At 49.1% G+C, this 17109-nt stretch overlaps 1 long non-coding RNA gene across 1 annotated transcript; it reads left to right on the top strand.

Moving 5' to 3' along the window:
• Window positions 1-2367: 2367 nt before the first annotated feature.
• LOC137531528 (uncharacterized) lies at window positions 2368-8818 on the top strand. The gene is made up of 2 exons (XR_011023659.1): window positions 2368-2405; window positions 8609-8818. It is a non-coding gene; the product is annotated as an uncharacterized lncRNA (long non-coding RNA).
• The last annotated feature ends 8291 nt before the right edge of the window (window positions 8819-17109 follow it).

Genomic DNA, 17109 nt, shown 5'->3' with positions numbered 1-17109 from the left:
TACCCCTCCAGTTCGGCGGCAGCATCAATTTTTTTCAAAATTTGCCTCAGGCGGCAAAAAGTCTAGGGCCGGCCCTACGCACGCACGCACGCACGCACGCACGCACGCACGCACGCACGCACGCACGCACACACACACACACACACACACACACACACACACACACACCTGCAGTAGTGTGAATCACACCAGAAACAAGCATACAGCTAATCTTGTCAGATCTTACAAAAATGTCAAACACCAGATCTGCTGCATGCTTGTTCAGGGTCTAGGGCTAAAAGTATTGGAGGCAGAGGATCTGCAGGATAGCCAGGTAACTGGTATTGCTTAAAAGGAAATCAATATGGTAGCCTCCATATACCTTTCACTACAGTTCTCCTTTAAAGGGAACCTTAACTGAGAGTGATATGGCTGTTTCCTGTAAACAATACCAGTTGCCTGGCAGTCCAGCTGATCTTTGTGACTGCAATAGTGGCTGAATCACACCCTGAAACAAGCATGCAGCTAATCCAGTCTGACTTCAGTCAGAGCACCTGATCTGCATGCTTGTTCAGGGGCTGTGGCTAAAAGTATTAGAGACACAGGATCAGCAGGCAATTCAGGCAACTGGTATTATTTTAAAAGGAAAAATTAGCTGCATGCTTGTTTCTGGTGTGATTCACACTACTGCAGCCAAATAGATCAGCAGGGCTGCCAGGCAACTGGTATAGCTTAAAAGGAAATCAATATGGCAGCCTCCATATACCTCACTACAGTTCTCCTTTAAGCAACCTAATGGTTCTATTGCATTGAGCATAAATGTTACATTTTAGGCTAGCTTCACTTACTTCTGTAGTGGTACAGTGCTTAGGGTGACGTGCCCACCACACAGTGAGATCTGGGTTTGATTCCCAGCTATGGTATGATCTGGTGTTTGACATTTTTGTAAGATCTGACAAGATTAGCTGCATGCTTGTTTCTGGTGTGATTCACACTACTGCAGCCAAATAGATCAGCAGGGCTGCCAGGCAACTGGTATAGCTTAAAAGGAAATCAATATGGCAGCCTCCATATACCTCTCACTACAGTTCTCCTTTAAGCAACCTAATGGTTCTATTGCATTGAGCATAAATGTTACATTTTAGGCTAGTTTCACTTACTTCTGTAGTGGTACAGTGCTTAGGGTGACGTGTCCACCACACAGTGAGATCTGGGTTCGACTCCCAGCTATGGTATGATGTATACTCATGTATGTATTCCCAGCTATGGTATGATGTACCAGCTATGGTATGATGTATACTGGTTTTTAAAATAGTATAATTCCCTGGCAGAAGAGACCCTCCTCCCTCCGGTAGGTAGGTAGAAGGGTGGGAGGAGGGAGGAGGGAGGCCAATTAAAATCTCCCTAGCAGAGAGTGTAGCAGCTGTCCCATAACTAATTAGTGTAGGCAGGCAAATGGTATAAAGGACCTTGCTTGGAGGCGGGTGGGTCCTCCAGCAGTGATGTGTATTTCACTCAATTAGGTGTGGCTCCAGGTATTAGAGCTTTTGAAACATGTTTTCTATCATTTTTCCAGTTGATAGAATTTTTTAAAACTTTGAAAGTTCGCCTCCCCATTGAAGTCTATGGCGGTTTGCGAACTTTTTCGCGAACCGAACCTTTCGCGGAAGTTCGCGAACAGGGTTCGCGAACCTAAAATCGGAGGTTCGGCCCAACTCTAGTCATGAGCGGACACGCTATGACTGTTTTTTTGTTTGTTTTTTTTAATGTTCTATTTTATAAATGTAAATGAAGTTACATTTTAGTCCTACTTCTGAGGTAATAATTGTATTAGTTTACTGTAATCAGGTTTTGTGAGTAGTATAAAGGGATTTTACCAGGGCTGTGGGGTCAGAGCCATTTTGGGTACCTGGAGTCGGTGGTTTCATGAACTGAGTCTATTTTTGTACCGACTCCACAGCCCTGGATTTTACTGTATTCCATTATTTATTGTGAATTTCTCTTCCACCACATCTGTAGTGGCTTTTAAACGGAGTAGAGCTTTCTTACCTCTACAGCACCGGCATGTGTATGAGGACCTTTGAGGGACACCAATATGACTTGTGTGATCTCTGTAAAGCACATGATAAAGGCATTAGTGGTGTTCAGATGTATAATGTGCTTGTATGTATGAGTGCGTGTCTCTGTATCCAGTCTTCTGCTTTTCCGCCTGCTGTCCCGTGTGTGGCTGTGCGCTTCCCGCTGGCCTCCCGACTGATGCTCAGCGGGTGTCACACAAGCAGCCCTAGCGATATGATTTGTCACACACGATGGAATGTTGCTTGGTCACCAGCACTGCCCGCCTCCCCAGCGGAAGCACTCCGTGGAATAACTCTGCCTCTCCCTGAACAGGTGCAGACGCTATCCCTGAAAGAGATGACCGCAAAGTAAGCATCACTCCCATCATGGAAGTCCCAGCTGGTTAAACCAGAATCCTCATTACAGCATTGCTTTAACAGCCACACAGTGTTTAAAAAAATCTGCCCTGGGGGACTTGCCTTAGGAGGGGGAAGCCTCTGGATCAGGCATGGGCAAACTTGGCCCTCCTGCTGTTACGGAACTACAAGTCCCACAATGCATTTGCCTTTGAGTCATGACTGTGGCTGTCAGACTCCTGCAATGCATTGTGGGACTTGTAGTTCTGTAACAGCTGGAGGGCCAAGTTTGCCCATGCCTGCTCTGGATCCTAATGAGGCTTCCCCCATCCTCACCAGAGGTGATCCAGCGCTTGGAACCCCCATGGATCTCCTTGTCGGCCGCTAGTGGCGCTCCGTTCGGGCTCCTGCGGAAATAGCTGTACGCGCCTGCGCAGTAGAGCAGACCTGATCAGGCTCGGCTATTTCTGCCCGAGCGGAGAGCCACTACTGCACATGTGCGCAGTGGTAAATATTAATGCACATTGCCTGGCTGTCCTGCTCTGCCTCTTCCTCATACTTTCAGGCATATACCCTGAACAAGCATGCAGCATATCTGCTGTTTCTGATAAAAATCTGACCAGATTTGCTGCATGCTTGTTTCTGGTGGGATTCAGACACTACTGTAGCCAAAGAAATTAGCAGGACAGCCAGGCAACTGGTATTGGTTAAAGGGAATAAATATGGCAGCCTCCATATGTCGCTCACCTCGGGTTCCTTTTTTACTACATTCCAAGGATGAACATGCATCGTTTGGCATGGGTGCCCTTCATAGAGATGTAAAATCTGTAAGGATACGCTCCACCTGTTCTATGGAGAGGGGATGGGGCCGGCTGACAGGCCTACAAAATAAGATCCTGCAAGAAATGGCCAGTCCTTTGATCAAGTATGGCAAATCACTGGTGACCTCTTATTGGTGGACACCTGTACATTCTAGACTCTTCCACATACACCAGCCGCTCCATTAGCGCACAAGTGATTTTAGTATCCATAGAATATACAATATATAACAATTTATTTACATACTTCAGACAAGTGCAACGCATTTTGTGGGCATATCTCACTTCATCAGGCTATAACAAGAACTACAAACTGTAGGACAGAGAAAAAGGATTTGTCATAGTAAAAACATTTTTTTGGGGTGTGAATAGTGCGGGGTAGTATTAGGTGGTAGTGATTCGTAGAGGTACAGATGTACCAGTGCAAGCTAAGCGTTGGTATCTAATATGTCCATTGAGAAGTGGTCATATTAGATACCAACATTTATCAGATTGCACTGATATGTATGTACCTCTACGAATCACTACCACCTAATACTGCCCCGCACTGACATTCGCCCCCCAAAAATTTTTTTACCATGACAAAACTATTCAGTATCGCCATGCACTGGTACTTGGCCTAAGGCTGCTTACACACTAAGACGTTACAGGTGCACGTTAGTGCAGCCTGTAACGCTCCACCAACGCACAGCAATGTAACACAAGTGGGCTGTTCACACTGCCCACGTTGCGTTACATGTAGCGCTGCGCGTTCTTCAGAAAGTGCAGCATACTACAGCGTTACAGTGGCTTAAGCCGCGTTAGACTGTCTGCACATGCTCAGTAATGTTGGGGAGGAGCGGAGAGCGGCCAGGCACATGGCTAATATTCACTGCACGTTGTGACGTGCAGTGTTTACTTCCTGGAGCGGCCGCTCTGTGCGGCGATTGGCCGGCGGGCTCACTCTGACGTCCACATCGAAGAGCACCAGGCCTTGCGTTAGGGGCACGTTATGCGACCTTGACGTAGCACCTAACGCAACGTCTTGGTGTGCAAGTAGCCTAAGTGTGTGTTTTTGGTTTTTGTTTTTTTTCCCCCTCTGTCCTACAGTTTGTACTCCTTGTTATAGCCTGATGAAGTGGGATATGCCTGCGAAACGCGTTGCACTTGTCTGGAGTTTATAAATTGTTTTTGTTGCAAAAAAAAATCAACATTATCTTGTCTACCTCGGGGTGGTAAGTCCACCGCTACCTTCTCCCTTTTTAAAGTTTTTAGCACTTTTTATACTACTGGTGCCTATGTACAGCTGTACAATTATCGTATCCACCAATGGTGGAGAGGATTTGGCCCCTTTTTCTTCCGATCTGCAGAGAGTGATTTCTTATTTCTGAGAGGGGACAGGTCTAATACTCCCCACCTGCCTACCTAGTGGTTGCCTGGATGGTAACCCAGATTTGTGAGTACAATACTATACTTACCCTTTCACACCCACATTTCCAGTACAGACTACACTATATTGGGCTCTCTGTGTCTCCTCTTTGATATTAGTATAGAAGGGACTTCTTCAACCATTATATTATTATGGGGTGACAGTGTTTAGGGAGGTGGGAAGACTTCTTGCTGGGACAGAGGAAGCAGATGGGGTCTTATTTAGTGGAATATGACACCTGATTTCTTAATCAAATGAATGGTTGACTGGTGGAAGTTCAGTGACTACAGGTAGACTTTTGTTGCTAGGGCTGAGGAGAGCGGTTGGGGTCTGTTAGGCGTAGGAGTGCGGTTGGGGCCTATTTCCACTACATGCAGATTGGATGCAGAAAAACAGACTCCAATAAATGCCTATAGGCCTGTTTCCACTAAACACGATTTTTCTGATGCAGATTTTCCCATACATTCATTGGAGTCAGTTTTTCTGCATCCAATCTGCATGTAGTGGAAACTGGTCCTTGGGGTCTGCTAGGGCTGAGGAGAACGGTTAGGGCTCGTTTCCACTAGGTACGGTGCGATACGGCTACATAGCCGCATCACACCGCAGGTGTGCTGAAACACATGCACGCCAGTGGAAGAGTTTCCACTGCGTGCATGTTGCGGTGCGATGCGAGAATCTGCAGCATGCTGCAGATTTTCACACGCCTGCATCTGACCGCAGCCGTGTCCTATCTCCCCCATGGAAGTGATGCGGCCGGCGGCAGAAGTGATGCGATGCGGCTTAGCCACATTCGCATCACTTTGCAATGGAAACCCGCCCTTAGAGCTGAGGAGAGCGGTTGGGGTCAGGTGCTGGGGGGTGAGGAGAGCGGTTGGGGTCAGGTGCTGGGGCTGAGGAGAGCGGTTGGGGTCAGGTGCTGGGGGCTGAGGAGAGCGGTTGGGGTCAGGTGCTGGGGCTGAGGAGAGCGGTTGGGGTCAGGTGCTGGGGCTGAGGAGAGCGGTTGGGGTCAGGTGCTGGGGCGGAGGAGAGCGGTTGGGGTCAGGTGCTTGGGGCTGAGGAGAGCGGTTGGGGTCAGGTGCTGGGGCTGAGGAGAGCGGTTGGGGTCAGGTGCTTGGGGCTGAGGAGAGCGGTTGGGGTCAGGTGCTTGGGGCTGAGGAGAGCGGTTGGGGTCAGGTGCTTGGGGCTGAGGAGAGCGGTTGGGGTCAGGTGCTTGGGGCGGAGGAGAGCGGTTGGGGTCAGGTGCTGGGGGCGGAGGAGAGCGGTTGGGGTCAGGTGCTGGGGGCGGAGGAGAGCGGTTGGGGTCAGGTGCTGGGGGCGGAGGAGAGCGGTTGGGGTCAGGTGCTTGGGGCGGAGGAGAGCGGTTGGGGGGCAGGTGCTGGGGCGGAGGAGAGCGGTTTGGGTCAGGTGCTGGGGCGGAGGAGAGCGGTTGGGGGTCAGGTGCTGGGGGCGGAGGAGAGCGGTTGGGGTCAGGTGCTGGGGCTGAGGAGAGCGGTTGGGGGTCAGGTGCTGGGGCTGAGGAGAGCGGTTGGGGTCACGTACTGGGGCTGAGGAGAGCCCCAGCACCATCAGATTTGATCTGACAGGTATTGAATATTTCTACACACTAGGCACGGATTTTCTATCGTCTGTGGCGCCACACACTGCCTCCTGGTCTCTTCCATCTATGTGTGTCGTCCTTGGATATGGCTGTGCCTGTGTCCCAAAAGAGCAATTAAAAAGGAAAAGTGGTTGCTAAGGGATTCCCTTTTGTGGTCGCTATGGAAATCCGTTTTGAGTTACAGTAATATTACTGATAAAATGTCCCATGAGGCCACCTTGTGGAAGGTTGGGGTACTTCAATTAAACCACCACTGAATGTCATCTCTGTTACACAGGATTTCTATAGTCTATTTACTAAGGAGGTTATTGTAATGTTTGTATAAAAGTCATTAACTTAATTTTCACATTTGTTTGGTCACCTGGCCAAGACAATATGACCAAATTGCATTTGCAATCTGAAAAGCTCATTTGTGTGAGAAATTGAGTTGAAGGTCTGAAACTTGATGACTTATAGATACCATCTCCTAGAAATGTCCAACCAGGTGGATCTATGAAATAATTCTATATCTACAGAAGTCTTTTTGCATTACTCAGCAAATAATTGTTTTTGCATGGACTTCAAAGAAAGTGAATCATTTTTATCAGGTCCTTCAAAGGTCTTTTGTAGCCAGCCGTGTGATCACTACCTGTAGCAGGTGGCTGCCGAAAAAGGTGGGTAACACAGCGCCCTCTAGAGGTACTAGATCATATTCAAGGAAAATGCTGACATTGGGGGACCTGCTGCCAATGTACTAGTGTCAGAAAACATGGGAAGCACTATGGCCGAGTTCACAAAGGTGCAAGCTCTAGGGAGGTCCTCCCATATCTACACTGTAGTATGCATGCAGTTCACACTCGTCACTTTAGCCAGCTACACACTAGTAGGTTGTCGCCTGATGTGGCAAAACAATCGATCTTTCTCTAATCAGAGAGGGATCGATTCCTTCCAGACACTGTTCGATTTTCAATGCTGGACTCTAAAATATCTGCAAAGTAGCAGTGCAATGCTATAGATCATCAATTCTCCCCGATCGTTCAAGATGTTACATCCTGTCCAATCGTTTTCAACCAATTTCGGTAAGATGATTGATGGGACATGTTGCTGCACAGATTCAATTAATGATATAAAGTACACCTGAACTGAGTGATATGGAGGCTGCCATATTTATTTCCTTTTAAACAATGCTAGTTGCCTGGCAGTCCCGCTGATCCTCTGCCTCTAATACTTTTAACCATAGACCCTGAACAAGCATGCAGCAGATCGGGAGTTTGACTAGATTAGCTGCAAGTTTGGCTGGTGTGTGATTTGGACACTACTGCAGACAAACAGATCAGCAGGGCTGCCAGGCAACTGGTATTGTTATATAGGAAATAAATATAGCAGCCTCCATATACTTCACTTCAGGTGTCCTTCAACTGCAAGATCATTTACAACCATAAAGGTAGCCACACACTAAGGAGAGCTACAGTGTGACTTGTCTGCAGACAAATTACTGCTGCTTTTTACCACGAAGTTGAGATCTTTACGGGCCTTTTACTTACTGAGGGAGGGGCCTGTTACTTAAAGGGCAGTGGAAGTGAGGGATATGAAGGCTGCCATATTTATTTCCTTTTAAGCAATACCAGTTGCCTGGCTATCCCGCTGATCATCGTCCTCTAATACTTTCAGCCACAGACCCTGAAGAAGTGTGCAGCAGATCAGGTGTTTTTGACTTTTTTTTGAAGATTAGATGCATGTTTGTTTCTGGCATTATTCAGACACTCCAGCAGGGCTGCTACGCAACTGGTATTGTTTAAAAGGAAATAAATATGGCAGCCTTCAACCCAGAAATGAGTTTCGCTTACCTGGTGCGTTGCGTCTACCAGCCCCCTGCAGCTATCCTGTGCCCTCAACGTCACTCCCGGGTTCCTCTGGTCCCTCGCAAGTTTTGTTTTTGCCGACTCAGTCGGCAGCCTGCCACGCATATTACACACGTTACCGCAGTTACAGGATGCTATAGTGGGTGTCGACATGTATCTTTGTACACATTGACACCCGCTATAGCATCCTGTAACCGTGGTAATGTGTAATGATGCGTGTGGTGGCCTGCCGACTTCAAGTCGGCAAAACCGAAACTAGCTGGCGGAGGGGAACCAGAGAATCCAGGAATGACGACGAGGGCACAGGATGGTTGCAGGGGGCTGGTAGAAGCCCCAGGTAAGTGAAACCCTTTTTTTTTTGGGGGGGGGGGGGGGTTAGGCTTCCTATAAGCCAATCAGATCCATCCTTGCATCTGATTTTTCTGGAGCCGCCCCCTCTCTTTTGCACAGTGTTATAAAGTTGGCAGCTGTGCTGCTGTGGGGGTCCATAAAGCCCCTGGCTATGCAGCTGCTTGTTCTCTAACCTATTGTCCCTCTTTCTCCCCCCACAGATAAGCTTAGAAGTACCAAGGATGAGAACTGTAAGATGCAGAAGATGTTGGACGACACTCTGCAAGAATTGCACAGCTTGTAGGCGTGATGTCACTGCCAGAGGCACCGCCCCTGCCCTTTCCTGCACCCCACCTCCACCGCCAACCGGACCAGGCACCTGCCACCCCGACAGCCGTGTCCTGTTATGTTTAAACATTCCTGTAACCATCCTCTTGTTTTATCTGATCTATTGTGCTGCTTGCATGAGCACCTGTCACAATGTTATCCTAAGTACTCTGCCTGTCCAGCCAAAACAAAACCGCAAGGTCGGCAGACTAAAAGCTGGCTTGCGTACGGACCAAAATCTGCTGCTGTGTTCTACATAGTGCCATATTTAAAGAGAACCTGTTAGGGCTTGTGGCAGTTCCAAACTTACACTGCCGTTTATGTGCAGGCAGCTGGTTTCCAGTCCAGCTCCTTTTTAGTGCTCTAGCCACAATCTCAGGCTTCCAATGGGTAGACATCTGGACTGGTTTTCTTTTCCACCCCTTCCTGAGAGCAACTCCACTGCCATTAACTGTGCTCTCATTGGTTATTGGCCAACAGGAAGAGGTGGGACTCAAGTCCTCTATTCAGTGTAGACCTGAGATTGGAACATCATGACGGATACCTACACTTTAGCAGCAGTACCCTCTTCTTGCTTGTGAGCCCCAACAGGTTCAGTGTAGGATTTTTTTTTTATTTTTGCTACTACAGAATCTGTACTTGAGGCCTAATACCCGGCCTCGGCAGATTTATCAGAATTTTTAAAAATGGAAATGTAAACAAGTGATTGAAATCTCCAGCTGCAGCTTTGACGGCTGAGAGGTTTTCTGGCCATTGATCTTACTGCGTCATAATCATGGACTGGTAATGTGTATTACTTTTTTATACAATGTAATCAACCCCCGTGTTAGTCATGGGCAACGAAACCCCCACCCTTCTTGTCACAGGTGCTTAAAGAGAAACTCCGACCAAGAATTGAACTTTATCCCAATCAGTAGCTGATACCCACTTTTACATGAGAAAAATAATGATTTTAACAAACAGACCATCAGGGGGCGCTGTATGACTGATTTTGTGCTGAAACCCCTCCCACAAGAGGCTCTGGTACCGTACGGTACTCTGGGCAAACTGTCACAATGTAACAATGTTCAGACAGGAAATAGCTGTCTGTTAAAGCCAGACCAGCTAGAAACAGCTCCATAATCTGCCCACAGTAACAATGTCACCATGTAATACAAGTCAGAATGTGAATCTGGGAGAGGAAAGATTTTACAATGAGCAAACACTGACTAAATCATGTATACATAATTATTGTAAAAATGAAGCACTTTTTTTATTACATTATTTTCACTGGAGTTCCTCTTTAAATGCATTTTTATGTCTGAGATTTTGGTATTCAATAATTGATGTGGGGTGATCTGCTATGTCGAACTTTATACTTACCACTGCCCATTGTCATGTGCTGCTTCTGTGTGGGGGAGGGGCTTTGCTGTCACCCCAGCTGTTTTTTGGGGGAGGGGGAAGGTAACCTACTCGGATTTGCTTTGGTGCAATTAGTTGAAATAAATTCACGTGCCACTTTCTAAACTGCCTCGCAGGGACGGATCTAGACCAAGTTGCCCCAAGTTGCGCCTGGGGCAAGGTCAGGTTTTGGCGCCTAAACTGCCATTCCCCATCCAAATTTCGCCGCCTTTTTGAGAATTCAACAAACTGCGCCTGGGGCAAGAGACCCGCTTGCCCCCCCCCCTAGATCCGTCCCTGCTGCCTCGTTTCGTGTCTGCGGGTGAGCAGAGGATTCTGGGAGTTTGATCCATGCGGTGGGGATGGGGTGGTCAGGGGAGGTTGTCGGTCTTTTTTTTCCCCTCTAACTGGTTTTTAAACATTTTTAAGCTTCCATATACATCAATAAAGTAAGGCTGCTACACAAACAGACTGCTGTGATGTTTGCAGGCATTTTCATGACATGCAAGTGACAGCTTCTGTATTGATGGGAATATAGTAAACCTCACCGATAAGCTAATTAGTCATAAATTAGTCCTAAACGTTTTCCTGGCAGAATACAACTTCTGAGAGCAGGGGAGAGATAGAAAAAGGTCAATAGTTCATGTATTTTAAAGGACTACTGTAGGGGTAAAAAAAAAAAAAGTTACTTACCCGGGCTTCTAGTGGTTCCCCGCAGACGTCCTGTGCCCACGCAGCCACTCACCGATACTCCGGCCCCGCCTCCGGTTAACTTCTGGAATTTCCGACTTTAACATCGGAAAACCACTGCACCTTGGCCATGTCCTCCCTCCTGCTGACGTCACCAGGAGGGTTCTGCACAGGCACAGACCTACTGGGCCTGCGTAATACACTCCTGGTGACGTCAGCGGTAGGGAGGGGCGTGGCTGTGCAGGTGCAGTGGTTTTCCGACTTTAAAGTTGGAAATTCCAGAAGTGAACCGGAGGCGGGGCCGGAGCATCGGTGAGTGGCTGTGTGGGTACAGGACGTCTGAGGAGGGACCATTCGAAGCCCCAGGTAAGTTAAACTTTCTCCCTACCACCCTACAGTAGTGCTATAACTCTGGGACACTTAATAGCCTGCCACAGATTAGAGACAGTAAAACATTCAACCTATTTTGTAATTGTTAGAGACACTATAAACTCAAAGTTCTCCGGGGGGGGGGGGGGGGGGGGGGTACTCGCCTCGGGTGGGGGAAGTCTCAGGATCCTAATGAGGCTTCCCACACCGTCCTCCGTCCCACAGGGGTCTCGCTGCAGCCCTCCGAACAGCCACCCGACAGACCTGACTGTTAGTTCAATATTTACCTTGGCAGGCTCCAGCAGGGGCGCTGTGGCGGCCTCCGGCTCCAAAGTAGATGGAAATACCCGATCTCAGTCGGGTCCGCTCTACTGCACAGGCGCCGGAGACTTGCGCCTGTGCAGTAGAGCAGACCCGATGGCGATCGGGTATTTCTGTCTATTTCGGAGCTGAAATCCGCCACAGCACCTGCGCAGGACCTGGGAAGGTAAATATATTCACATCGCCGCTGTTTGGAGGGCTGCAGCAAGACCCGCGAGGGACTGAGGACGGCGTGGGAAGTCTCATTAGGATCCTGAGGCTTCCCCCACCCGAGGTGAGTAACCCCCAGGGGAACTTTTGATACAGATTTTCTTTAACCCCTTCAGGATTCTGCATACGCTTATGTATGCCCCTGAATCCTGAAGTGGATTCCATGGAAACGGCCGCTCGTATGAGCGGCCGTTCCATGTCAGTTCACGGAGGGTGTCTCCGTGAACATCCTGCGAGCCGCCGATCGTGGCTCGCAGGGTAAATGTAAACACACGGGGAAGATCTTTCCCGGTGTTTACATATATACGGCGCCGTAGGAGATCGGCGATCCCCGGCCTCTGATTGGCCGGGGATCGCCGGCCTCCGATTGGCTGGGGATCGCCGGCCTCTGATTGGCCGGGGATCGCCGGCCTCTGATAGGCTAAAGCCTATCCCATCATGCACAGGACGGAAATCCGTCCTGCGCCGCTCACAGGGGGAGGGAAGGAGGCCAGGAAGCGCTGCGGAGCGGGGCTTTGAAGAGCCCTCCCCCCCCCCTGCAAGCGCAAGCAGCCGGCGGAGATCAGACCCCCCCAGCAGGACATCCCCCTGGTGGGGGAAAAAAGGGGGGGGGAGTCTGATCGGCCTGGCTGCTATCTGATCGGTGCTGCGGGCTGAAGAGCCCACGCAGCACCGATCAGCAAAAAAACACGTGGCACAGAAGTGGTTAAATATAAAAGAAAACCCTGGGATACTTAAACAATATGAATCCTACTCCTAAAAATGATGACAATCTCACCAGTTTGTCACCTCAGGTTCACTTAAAAAGCAGCCCATGATGACCCCAATTTTACGTTATTTTAATCGGGATAGTACAGCTGGATTGTACAAGTCTTGGTCAAGTTCCTGATTAGAGGCTAGAAACAGGAACAGAAACAAAAAAGGCAAAACCAGGAGCCTCTGCAAAAATTCTACTGATAAATGTGCAAGGCTAAAAAGATTCTGGCTTTTATGCACATCCAACTTGAAAATAGTCCAATAAGATTAACTTCCTGTCGCTTTTGATAGGCCAATTTTCAAGCTGCATACAATTTGATACAGTGATCAGTCTCCAGTCCAACAGCTTCATTTGAGAGGAATCTACACAGGAGACTTGGCTACAGGATACAGCCGGTATATGGCTAATCCTGCTGCTGCACAAGTTCCCGGCCGTGTTAAATACTATTCCCCCTCCAGGCTGCCATGGATGGTGGGGACTGAAATAATTTGTTTTAAAAGTAACTTCAGCTCTGTCTTCTGACGACGTTGAAGTTACTCCCTGTGCACTGCTATAGCCGTAATTCCTATTACGGCCTATGGTGGCGCCGGCTGCGCCCAAGTCTCCTGCGCTGGATTCACAGTGTTTGCAACAGCGTACATTTTTGGAATAAGTTATCAGTGTTCTAGAAAATGACATACCGTATTTTTCGGACCATAAGACACACTTTCTCCCCAAAAAGTGCGGGGGAAAGGTGCCTGCGTCTTATGGTCCAAATGTAGCAATTTACACACTGAAAAAAAAGTGTTCCTTACTGTGCGGTCTCTGTACGTGCTCTCTTGCTCCTGCCTCCATGCCTGGTGTCCCTGCTGCATGTCAATCACCCTTGCTCTGCCACCAATCATGCCCCCACTGCAGCCATGTGCCCAGCTCTGATGTGGCCAATCACCCCTGCTCCTCCCTCTGCCGCAGCTGCAGCCATTGCTCAGCTCTGATGCGGCCAATTGCCCCTAATCTTCGCTTCTTTGGTGCCCCTGCTGCAGCTACAGTGATGTGAAAAACTATTTGCCCCCTTCCTGAGTTCTTATTCTTTTGCATGTTTTTCACACTTAAATGTTTCTGCTCATCAAAAACCGTTAACGATTAGTCAAAGATGACATAATTGAACACAAAATGCAGTTTTAAATGATGGTTTTTATTATTTAGTGAGAGAAAAAACTCAAAACCTACATGGCCCTGTGTGAAAAAGAAGTTGCCCCCTGAACCTAATAACTGGTTGGGCCACCCTTAGCAGCAATAACTGCAATCAAGCGTTTGCGATAACTTGCAACGAGTCTTTTACAGCGCTCTGGAGGAATTTTGGCCCACTCATCTTTACAGATTTGTTGTAATTCAGCTTTATTTGAGTGTTTTCTAGCATAAACTGCCTTTTTAAGGTCATGCCACAACATCTCAATAGGATTCAGGTCAGGACTTTGACTAGGCCACTCTAAAGGCTTCATTTTGTTTTTCTTCAGCCATTCAGAGGTGGATTTGCTGGTGTGTTTTGGGTCATTGTCCTGCTGCAGCACCCAAGATCGCTTCAGCTTGAGTTGACGAACAGATGGCTGGACATTCTCCTTCAGGATTTTTTGGTAGATCACAGCAAGCCTTCCAGGTCCTGAAGCAGCAAAACAACCCCAGACCATCACACTACCACCACCATATTTTACTGTTGGTATCAGGGGTGTCTCTAGCCATTTTGTCACTCCAGGCGAGAAATCCTGTGGTGGCCCAAACACCCCCCCTGCCCGTGATTGCCCCCACTCCTGTGGTGAACCCCACCCCCGAAAACAATGCAGCAGCGTTTCACCAGAAAATACACTTATTGCGGCATGGGTTCACCAGAAAATAGTTGTAACGCAGCAGAGCGTTTCACCATAAAATATACTTATTGCGGCATGCACTCACACACAGTACACACACACAGTACACACACTATACACCGCACACAACATACACACTATACACAGTACACACACACACTACACTATACAAACACACACTCAGGGGCAAACGCAGGATTTTTAAGGGGGGGGTTCCTGAAAGGTCCAGAAGCACGTATGTTCCCGAGTGCTTCCGAATACAGGTGGCTCCATACTGCCCATGCACAGAAGTGCGCTGGCGTATTACGGAGCTGCCTATCTTTGGAAGTACTCAAGGACACGAGTGTTTCTGAGGGCTTCTGGTAGCAGCAAATGTGAACGGGGTACAGCGCTGGAACAACTCCCCAAGAGAGGAACAGGAGATAGACTTAGTTTGGACAATTCAGTGGAATATGCTACATAGTTTCACATAGCGCAAGCGATACCCATATGATGCAGGGATATATGCATCTGCGGAAGATGTCGGCGCTACATAAATACTAAATAATAATATTTTGCCTCACCAGGATTGCACTTTTATTTAGCTTTCCTGTAAGACAAGAACACACAGTCAGCTCTAGGGGAAGAGGGAAACAAAGGTGAATGAAGGAGGCTGGTGCACACCAAGAGTGCTTCTGAACGTTTTTCAAATCAACAGTGATTTGAAAAGCGCTTGACTAATGTTACCCTATGTGGGTGTTCCCACAGCAGCGTTGTGATTTTTTCAAAATCGCAGGTATACTGCATGTAGCATGTTTTTGAGCAATTCATTCAAAAATCGCTCTGAAAATCACTTCACAAAATCACACTCACAAATTGCTAGCGATTGCTATTGTCATTTTGGCGTTGCACTAGCCCAGAGAGAGGAGTGGAGCAATTGAGAATAGCCTGAGATGGAGCAGAGAACTTATCTGTATTGAAGTCCCACATCACACAGGCTACTTGCAGGGCCGGATTTGTACCTTTTACCGCCCAAGGCCCACTGTCACCAGCCTCCCCCCCCCCCCCACACACACACACACAACATCTCAGCAGCCCCAAACTTAACCTTTCCGCCAAGGAAAAGGTCTTAACATGAACCTGACACAAAATACAAAAAATACCTTAACAGATCCTCTCGGCGCCCACTGTTCCTGCCCTGGTATCCTCTGAACATATTCAGACCCCTCACTGCTGCCTGGGACCCTCATCTACCCTGTGGCTGCAACACTCCCATCTGTGTGCAACCATACTGGATCTGCACAAGCATGGTCCACACATGCCCAGTAGCTCAAAGCCTTTCGCGCATGTCTGTTTCCTCTGTGCTCAGGTGAGGCCTGGGGCACACTGAGCGGATTTAGATGCGATCCGCCGGCCGCATCCGCTTGCAAATCCGCTTGGCTAATGTATTTCAATGGGCTAGTGCACACCGGCGGTTTGAGGTTTTTAGCAAACCGCAAACGTGCCTCCTGCTGCACATTTTCTAAAAACCTCAAACCACCGGTGTGCACCACACATTGAAATACAATAGCCAAGCGTTTTCACTGCCTGATGCGGCCGGCGGATCGCATACAAAATCCGCTCGGTGTGCACCTGCCCAAATATCGGCTCTCTGCTCCCAAAACCGCAAGCGTTTTGCAGATCTGCTAGCGGTTTTGGTGTGCACTGGGCCTGACTTTGCGCTAATGGGAAAGTGAGGACCATATTCATGCGTGCCCTGTACAGTTGCACTTGCAGCCATGAAAAAAATAGGGTCCTGGGCAGCAATGAGGGGGCTGAATATGTTCATGAACCCCAGTATAGGTAGCCAGATTCTGTCCACCCCCTTAGTATAGGTAAACAGGTGTGTGTCCCCTTTTTTAGTATAGGTAGCCAGATGCTTCCCCCCTCCCCCCACAGAATAGGTAGCCAGATGCCATGCTCTCACCCCCTTTTAGCATAGGTAGTCAGATTCTCTCCCCCCCCCCCCCCTGTATAGCTAGCCAGCAGGCATGTCCCCTCCCCCCCCCCTTAGTATAGGTAGTCAGATTCTCTCCCCTCCCCCAGTATAGCTAACCAGCAGGCATGTTCCCCCCCCCCTTAGTATAGGTAGTGAGATTCCCCCCCCCCCCCCCAGTATAGCTAGCCAGCAGGCATGTCCCGTTAGTATAGGTAGTCAGATTATCTCCCCCTCCCCCCCCCCCCCCCCCCCAGGTATATTTCCCTGGAGAGCGGCTGTCCGATGTTGTCCCCTGTCAACTGCCACCCCACTCCCCCCGCCACCAGAAACCAGTGTGGATGTCTTCTCACCCCTTCCTCCCCCCAAACCCCGAGAGAGAGCGAGAGCAGAGTACCTCTCCAGCCTCCAAGCGCAGCCGCCGAAGTTTCCGCTGTCAGCCGCCGTGCATCTCTCCCTCTCCTGCTGGCGACTCCGGTCATGTGACTCACCGGTAACTTGCCAGCGAGCCACACATGTGAGAGACGCCAGCAGGAGAGGGAGAGATGCACGGCGGCGGCTGACAGAGGAAACTTCGGCGGCAGCGCTGGAAGTCTGGAGAGGTACGTACGTTACTCAGCTGCTCCCGCTCTCTCTAGGGATTTGGGGGGAAAGAAGACTTCCGCACAGGCTCCTGCTGGGGGCGGGGGGGTTGTCGAAAGTTGGCAGCATCTGGCGGCAGCCGATCTCCCAAAGGATGGGGGGAAGGGGGTCTGGAGTGCGAAGCGCGGCTGAGCTGCGTGACCCTACTGCACGCACCTCAGGAAGCTTCTCCCACACGCATACTGTCTCCAAGCCATTGTAAAGGGGCTGGCGGGGGCGGCTGCTGAT

The sequence above is a fragment of the Hyperolius riggenbachi genome, chromosome 9 (genome assembly GCF_040937935.1).
Source record: "Hyperolius riggenbachi isolate aHypRig1 chromosome 9, aHypRig1.pri, whole genome shotgun sequence".
Taxonomy (NCBI): domain Eukaryota; kingdom Metazoa; phylum Chordata; class Amphibia; order Anura; family Hyperoliidae; genus Hyperolius; species Hyperolius riggenbachi.
This window is presented reverse-complemented; position numbering and strand designations above follow the sequence as displayed.